The sequence below is a fragment of the Egretta garzetta genome, unplaced genomic scaffold (assembly GCF_000687185.1).
Source record: "Egretta garzetta isolate BGI_Z169 unplaced genomic scaffold, ASM68718v1 scaffold34, whole genome shotgun sequence".
NCBI lineage: Eukaryota > Metazoa > Chordata > Aves > Pelecaniformes > Ardeidae > Egretta > Egretta garzetta.
In genome coordinates, this window is record NW_009259586.1 from 3,127,838 (window position 1) to 3,136,635 (window position 8,798).

Here is an 8,798-nt window from a genome sequence, read left to right on the forward strand (position 1 = left end):
TCATCCCTGGAGGTATTTAAAAGAAGGATAGATGAGGTGCTTAGGGACATAGTTTAGTGCTGGGATGGCAGGGTTAGGTTAAAGGTTGGATTCGATGATCTCAGACGTCTTTTCCAATCAAAGTGATTCTATGATTCTAAGCAGCCAGGCTCAAATCTCCCACCACTTGCACACCCATCGCTCCTATTTGTCAAACCAGTTTTCTCCAAATGCCCATGACTTTGAGAGAGGGATTTCACACTTGTGGTGAGGAGCTGTGCCCCCACGTCGGGAGCACTGATGGGCCTCAGGCTTAGCGCCAACATGGGCAGCACTGACTCAGCCGCCCCGGTGTTTTTACCTGCTGGGCAACAAGGCTATCGCTTGAACAGCAAATTTCATTTAACGTATTAAAGAGATGACAAGAAGGTTAAACATAAGTTGCATCACCTATCATTACAGTGATTTGTCACCTGGGCAGAGGACAAGAAAATAAGACATTTAAAGCAAAACCTTAAATGCAAAAAGGGTTTCTGTAGCTCGTCAGAATTTGATGCCTTATTCTTAGTAACTGGAGACACTGGGAAGGACAAGGCAAGCGGCTTATTCTGCTCAGCGACAGCCAAGCCGAAGGGGAATATCCCCACCACCGGGATGCTGGCATGGCCTCTGCCAGCCCAGCCGAAAGAACAACTCACTTCCAGCGCTACCACTGTGCAGGGAGCGGGGATGGGCTTTTTTTTTTTTCCTTGTTGCTTTTTAAATTTTTCTATATCGACAATATAAACGCCACCAAAAGGCGCTGGGGCTGCGCCAGCTATTGAAACTGTAGTAAATTACTATGGGTTTTCTAGAACAAATTTTTCCCTGGGACCTTAAAACCGTTTACTACAGCAAATACAGTGCTTTTACTTCTCACCATCAATATTGATTTCATCTTTATTATTTTCAGATTTATATTTCCCCATGTTGATTAAGATTCAGATCACACTATGCCTTATAATGCACTGTATACAGTATTCATCTCGTTTCAAAAACTGCTATTAAGATGTATCTTTCCCCACTGGCAGATTATTTGCCATATAATATAGCTGGAGGTTGAGTTTTCCTTTACTTTTTCATGCATTAATTTGGTTCCCTTCACTTTGTCTCTTGTCCCCAACCCTGCAGCAGCAGCTCAGATCCAGCCTGTTTATCCCTTTACAAGGCGCTGTATTTTTATTGCCTTTTATAAAAGTGGCATTATGAAAAGATGAATCTCTTTCTATTTGCGTGTTGTCTTCATAATACAAGCCCTAAACATATTTGCTTGCTCATCCGATATTTCTTGCTATTAACTGGTGAAAGCAGTGACTTTGTGAAGACCAATACAGATGGAGAAAAACAGATGTTTTGAAGATAATACATCAACAAACGCAACATTCGCACAGAGCCGTTTACCAAAGGATTTCAACTTGCTCATTAACAGCGTCTGCGTTGCTGTTGGCCTCTTTAAAGAATTTTTTTTTTTTTTTTTTTTCTTTCCCCCCCCCCCTTAAAGTCCCAAAGCAGAGCAGAAAGCAGCTGAGAAAGGTGCTCGGGGCTGGTGCTGGGCTCTTGTTGCTTTCCCTCCCCAGGGGCAAAAATCACCTCCCGATGTCCAACCCCACGACAGCTTTGGTCTCTGGGACAGGGAGCCCAAATCCCAGAGGCGGCACTGGTGGATAACCCTTCCCGGCAAGGGGAAAAGTCCTTCCCGTCCTCCTGGCTCCTGCTGCAGCATTGGAGGTGCTGCCCATTAAAATAGCTGGGGTATCTCCTGAAGAAGCGAACCCCTAGGGCACGTCCTGCAGGTCACCCCACCAGCTCAGGCTCCTCTCCCCATCCACCCTGGTGGGACAAGCCCGGAGCTGCCCAACAGCCGGTGGGGGACAAGCTGAGGGGTGCCCAGGGATATGGGGAAAAGCCCTCATCCAAGTGGCAGGTAACTAAAAAAGGTGATTTAAATCTCCATGAAGACAGAGCAATTAGAAGCTTTGCTCTGCTGGAATAAGAGAATCCAAATAAACCTCACTGATGCTGGAGGCAGAACTTTTTTGGGGGATCCATGCCCTTGTGTATATCTCTGCATCCCCTCCGAGGTGGCTTGCACCCAAAAAGCCAGGAGCCAGGGCTGCCCACAGGGGAGAAAGCAAGGACAGAAACACAGACACGAGGGGGCTACCAAGCAGCTGATGCTCTCCCTAAAATTTGGGTCAGTCCCCTGACACTGATGCTCCCAATGGGGGGTGTAGCAGGAGAGACAGCAGTGATGGGCGGGTGCCTGGCTCATCAGGCTCAGCTGCATGCTTTGTGTTTATTTGACTTGTAATCCTGGTTTTAATCCTCATAACTCCGATGCTGGAGCTATTACCCTGAGCCTGGATAATAAATAACCTTGGCTTGGTCTGAGCTCATGGTCCGTGGAGTGGTAGGAAGGCAGGAGAACCCTGAGCCCCCCAGGGTGCCGTGATGGGGAGTGTGGGGAGGGTCTCATGACCTGCTCTGCTTGGGAATGGCTCAGACCCCCAGGGAGCAGAGCAAAAGCCCAAAGCCCTCGTTGCTACCAGCTTGGCAGAAATGTATAGCAACATTAGGGGGAAAAACAAAAAAAAAGTGCTGGGGCTGAGGCACAGGACTCACTGCTTTGCACCCCCAGCGCGGGCTCTGCCAGGTCGTTCAGCTCCTCGGTGCCTCTCCTGACATCGAACAAGGACAGGGATGCTGCACCCGCCTTCGCAACCTCCCCGAGAGCCGCCTATGAGAAGGCACGTACCCCCGATAAGCAGGTTTATGCTTCACAGGCAGCTCCAGCCAGTCAATGGGATAAAAATTTTAAAATAAATAAAAATATTTTTAAAATCCCACAACAGCACATGCGTCCAATACAGTTTCTGGTATCTCTGTATACTGCAATCTTTTCCATTACACCTCAGACAAACAGCTCGGTCTCCCCTCCACGAACACCTGAATAAAGACCTGAGCTCGCTCTGGCCATGTTTGCGCTCACTGGGAATTCATCCTCGGCAACCATCCCAGAGAACGTGATTTGGGACAGGAACGTTTCTTGGAAACTCATCCAAAGCAAGTATCGGATGATGCATGGGCAGAGCCCGGCCCGAGCTCTTCCAATGCCAAGATATGCAATAAATCACGCAATAAATACGGGAGCATTTTACTCACTAAACTACTTCCATTTATTTTAATTTCAGTTTACTGCAGGTAAATTTTCTCCCACAAATGTATTTAGAGGAGCAGCCGCTGAGCCACCCCCATGGCTGCACAGCCCAGGGGAGGGCGCTGCCATTTTAGCGAGGTGACAAGAAATTTCGTGAAAAAAAAACGATGAAAACCAACTTTCCAATCAAAGCCAGGATCTCACCAACATAGGGACAACTTCCCAGCAATGTATAACCAAGATCATTAATTAAAATATTGTATAAATGCTACAAAGTGCTGTGAGATCCTCCCCAAGCAGAACACGAAGCCGAAGCCACAAGCCCAGACCTTTGCTTTCCTCCTGCCTCCCAGAGCTGCACCGAGCCGAGCCATACGCCTGGGCAGCAGCAGGTTTTATTTATGTGAACACAAAGGGTCACGGACAGAAGGGTTACGGCATCGTCACTTCGATGCACGCTAATCTTCACTCAACTGAGGCGTAAATCAGCTATATCTGCCTATGTGCTTGAGTAGCCTGATTGCAGGCTGCGAGAAACTGCCTTCGGTGAGCCGTGAAGACATTGCCAGCCTCAGCAGTCTCGACTAAGAGGGACCTGACAAAAAGTGAGACCAAAAATACCCAGTTTTGAGCACAATCTCCAGGGCAGGGGATCCCCTGGAGGAGATGCTCTCCCGAGCCCTCAGCCTCTCATTTTCTTTGCCAGCTGGGTGTTTCATGGGCACACAACGCTTCACTTTGGAAGGGTTATTTTGGCAGCCTGTGTTTCCACCATCAGCACCACAGCTTCCCTCCCCAGACACCCCCCTCCATCATACCCGCCAGACGGGAAGCCCCCAAACTCGTCCCTCCGGAGGGGGCTGCTTGCTCCCGGCTGCTCCCAAATCAGGGACATCTGATGGAGGGTTAATGGGATCTGATTTTCCTCATAGGGTAAATCAGACACACAGCCTGGGCAAAGCTCCCCGCTGCCACACTCCTGCCCACCCCACAGCACCATCACCAGCCCCCCAAAGCCCGGGGCTCTGCTTGCCCCGGGGCACCGGGTACCCAGGGCTTTCCCTGTGCAAGCCGCCTGAGACAACACAACCAGCCACGGCACAAGAACGCCAGCAGCAGCACTTGGCCTCCACGTGTTAATGCATCAAGAAGCCTCATTTACAAAGCCCTGCGATAAAGCAGCCCCTTGCATATCAATGTTTCGGGCTGGAAAGGCACAAAATAAACAGAAAGCAAAGTCTATCACGGGATTAGGTTCAGTGAATTGAGCTGGAGGTGCTGGGGGAGGTACAAGCCTGGGAGCAGGAGGGGAGGGTGTGAGTGACCTGCGCCCACGTGGGCACCCATACCCCTACCGCGCTGGCGATGCCCATCACCCTCCAGCTGCAGGTCTCCCCCAGAGAGCCCAGAGCCCTTTGGGCAAGGTGGGGGCACACAGAGGGATCCTGCTCCCCTGGCCGCCCTGCTAGTGGTACACAGCCACCTCCATGCTCTGCCTTAGAGGGAAAGGCAATTTATCTCAGCTGCCAGGCATGAATTTCCCCATGCATCTCCTCCCCTGACCCTGATGGGGACCCCAGAAGGGAGGGCTCCGCACAGCCCCCTGCGCTGTGCCCGTCCCCAACACCAAAAGCATCCAGGACCGAGCTGCAGACATCCTCAGGAGCTGGCAAGAAACAACTCGCTGCCTCTGCCGGGATGAAACAGGTTGCAGGACCCATGAGGAAGGCGAGCACGGGGAGGAAGGCTCCCGTGGCGCTGGCTGCCGGGCTCCCCTGCCCTCCCAGTCCCACCCACGGTGGCATCAGAGAGCAGATGCTGCTCCCGCAGCCAAGCTCTGCTTGGCAAAACTACAACCAAGCAAAGCTGGGCTGGATGGCAGGCCAGGTCTTACCTTCCTCGCGGGCTGCTTCGGGGCTCTGCCCGCCCTGGACAGCTTCCACACCCCACAGCACCAGCCGCACCTTGCCGATGCGCTTGCCAAGCCCCACAGCGTGCTGAGGAGACAGAGGGACGATGCACGGAGGGGTCAAAAACCGCTCCAGGCTCACCTGGATAGCAGGGGACCGTGGCATCTGGCAGCAATTTCTCCAAAGCCAGCTTATCAACAGCGACAATTCAGGAATTAATAGAGCCAGGCTGGCAGGATGCAGGAACATCACCCATTTAGTGTCATATTGTGAGACTTTTAATTACTGGCGGAATATGGAGTCATGTAATGATTACAAGAACAAATACTTAAAGTGTGTGGAAATTAACTGAGCCTTGGCAGTAATTAAGCTTGAAGATGAATCAGTCGTTAGCAAATAACACCCTTTGCAGGCTAACCACTATGTGGGGGAGAGGGACGACCAGGGATGCCAGCGCTGCAGACCCCATTTTCCCTGGTGCCACCTCCCCATGGGCACAGGGCAGGTTGGGGGCAGCCTGGCCCCCAGGGAAAGGCTTCTCCGAGCCCCAGCACTGTCGGGTTACAGTGCCAGCTTGGGTCAGCCACTTCAGAACTCCTCCTTCCTTCCCAAATGCTTTCCAGCAGGGGACCAACACCTCCACTGGAAATGAGTGTTTCCCTTGCCCAGTAAATCGCTCTCCAGGAGGCTTCCAGAAGTATTTCTAATTTCCTTCCCCCTCTGATGATTTACAAGGGTTGCTTTCAATTAACGGCGATATTGATTTTTCTGCAGCTGACTGGCAGGCTGCTGGCCCTCGTTAGGGAACCCATCGCTTACCTTCCCAGCACGGGCAGGGGCAGCCTGGGCAGGGCTGGAGAAGGGATCAGCAACGCCTGGGGGCACAGCAGCCTGTGTCCCCATACCCCTGCGTGACATCTCCCAAAAACCCTGGGCAGCTCTTCTAAGGAGGACGTCAGACATTTGGGTCTTGCAAGAGCTTTATCTAAAGCATTGCGAGAGGCTGTTGGGCTACACATGGAGGCACCTATGGAGTATTCAGACAGCACCTACGGAGCAACAGCAAAACCTTCAGGTGACTTTTGCCATGAAAGATCTTGGAGTAACTTTCAGTCGAGTAAAGCTGCCTGCCCTGGCAGCTGAGAGGCTTTCCAAGGCAGGTCATTAATTACACCCCATATATTTAAATTCCTCCTTGTATTTTCCAAATGGGAAAGCCACCCCTGCCCTCTGTCGGAGTTGGTGCTGGAGTGGGACAGGGCTCATGGGCCACTTCATAAAGCCCACCAAAGCCTTCACACCTTAATTTGGGCTTAGCAAACCCAAGCCCTCCCGATTTCATCAGAGATCCAGTATTAAGCAGGAGAGCACTTTGTAAAAACAAGGATTAATCTGCTTTTGCGCAGGTGGAATTGCAAAGCTGGCGCTCACGGCTTTGCTGAGCAGGGAAGGCAATGAAGGAGGCCGCCGTGTTAACCAGACACTTTAAAGAATAAAATCCCTTTGAAATTAGCACCCTTTAATTGTATTATCTTCTGCTGACAGCTTCAAGTCGGTCACTGGTGATCAAAGAGACAGAGACAGGGAGGGAAGGCAGAAACAAGCCCTTGGTGGAATATGGGGGTCCTAATAATGAACAAGACCAGGGCATCTCTGCGGCCCCGGGGCCGATCTGGGTTCAGGAGAAACCGCTTGGTCCCGGTGAGGTTGGTGGTGCCCCTTCCCCCGTGGCACAGGGAGCCCCCAGGGGCTGCAGTCGGTTACCCCCAAGGGACAGGGACCTCAACATGCCTCTCCCCAGCTCCATGGGGTCTCAAGCCCAGGTTTTGCACCACTGCTATTCGATTCGCCCCAGGATGCTCCACGCGTCTCTGGAGACCATCCATCAGAGCAGCGGGGTCAGCCCGGAGCCGGGCGGCAGACGGGGTGTATTGGCTCCGCACCCTTCCAGCTACCTCGTGCACCCCACAAAGGAGGGCAGGGACCAGGGCAAGCAAAGAAAGGTATCTACAGATGAGGGAGCACGCCTGGCAGCAGAGATGGAGCCGCTCAAACCCGCTGAGACCCAGCACAGCTGTAACAGTTCCAACACCTCTCCTCTGACCGCAGACCTCAGCCAAACCCAGGGGCTGCAGGGAAGGAAGGGAGCACTCGAGAAACCCTTCACGGGTGTTTGCAAAGGCTGCCGGTGCTTCATTACAGACCATCACCGCAAAAATCCATCCACAAGAAAGCCCCCCACAATGGTTGCTTCATCTGGAGATGCTCTGCCCCATGACCAAAAACCTGATCTTCACAGACTGGGTGAAAACAAGGAGAGAACACAGATCAGTCTTGATGCAGGACCAAGGGAAGGGACTTAAATGCTCTTAAGGGGTAATTAATAACGAGCAAAAGGCAATAAACTAGTTGTCCCTGATTTTCTGTTCCTGAAAATTAAGACAGCTGTAATCTCAGCCGCTTGAGCCCAACTCAGTACACACACAAAAGCCAAGGCTGTTTTGCTCTGCTGGGTCCATAAAGTCCCATCCTCTCTGGTCTCTCCAAGTGATGGTCCCAGAGTCACCAGCCACACGGCAGATCTGAAACGTGAGATCCCCATCTGCAGCAGTTGCTGCCAGTTCACGTTAAATGCTTTTAAGTTTCTCTCTTGGCTGCTGGTGTACAGAAATTACCATCACTTGAAATTATTGGTTCTTTTAACACGAGATTGGCCAAGAAAATCAACGAATGTGAGCAAACGCCTTCCAGTCGCTGGCTGTAATAATCCTGTCCATACCTCTCCGGGATTACTGTTGTCCTCCTTGTATGCTTGGGTACCAGCCAGCCTCGCAACGACAAAATCCCCCGCATCTGCCATTACTGAGGTAAATTATATTTTTCAGTGGTGAAATTATGTTACTTAAAAGGCAAGACCATGCACTCCAAGGCTGCCTGTGCAGCTTTAATTCATGTGTGCATGCAGCACGGCACAGCACAGCCTTTAATTACAGTCTCACTTACTCTATTTTCCATTATAGGTGCAAAAGAGACTCATAAGGAAAGTGAGGAAAAGAAATAGAAATGGAGATGGAAACAGGGAGGCACAGGAACCCCTGCTGGCCATTGAGCAGGAGCCGCTGGGATGCACAGTGGCTCTCACGCCAGCTCTGGTGGTACGGCACGGGGCAGAGGAGCCCCTTGCGTGGCACATCGCTGCCACACTCCGCGCCAGTGTCACCTGTGACTCCACCTCAGTAAAAACTACACTGGCTTTTTTTTTTTTTTTTTTTTTTTTTTTGCATTACAAAGTTTGTCCCAAGTGCTGCCCCTCATTTTTTTCATATCTGCCCCCCCCACATTCAAGTCGTTTCAGTTACCATTTTTGCAGGCCTCGGCGTGACCACCAAATTATTAGTAGTAAAAGTTTAAAGGCTCTCAAAGCAAAGGGAAATGTCTCTTTAGCAAATCCGCATGTCACGATGGGAAGGTCTGATGGCATCTCTCAAGCTGCGGTACATGTGCCACGAGGAGCCAGGACGCCGGCTCTGCACAGTGAGCATTTCGGGGCCCAACAGGTTCCTCCTCTTTCCTTTTAAGCCTTGCTCAACTCCAAGGCTGAACATATCAGCCCCAGATTTCAAACAACAATCACTTCCACAGCTACCCAAGGAATATGGGCACCAAGAAACCGGCCTGAGCTCGCTCCAGGATTTAATGGCAGGGGGGAAGGA

The 8,798-nt window shown here is 51.4% G+C and overlaps 1 protein-coding gene across 1 annotated transcript in view; it reads right to left on the reverse strand.

Moving 5' to 3' along the window:
• Nucleotides 1-8,798, reverse strand: part of MGAT5B (alpha-1,6-mannosylglycoprotein 6-beta-N-acetylglucosaminyltransferase B) — a 71,499-nt gene that overhangs the window by 40,498 nt on the left and 22,203 nt on the right. The gene's annotated exons all lie outside the window — the stretch shown is intronic.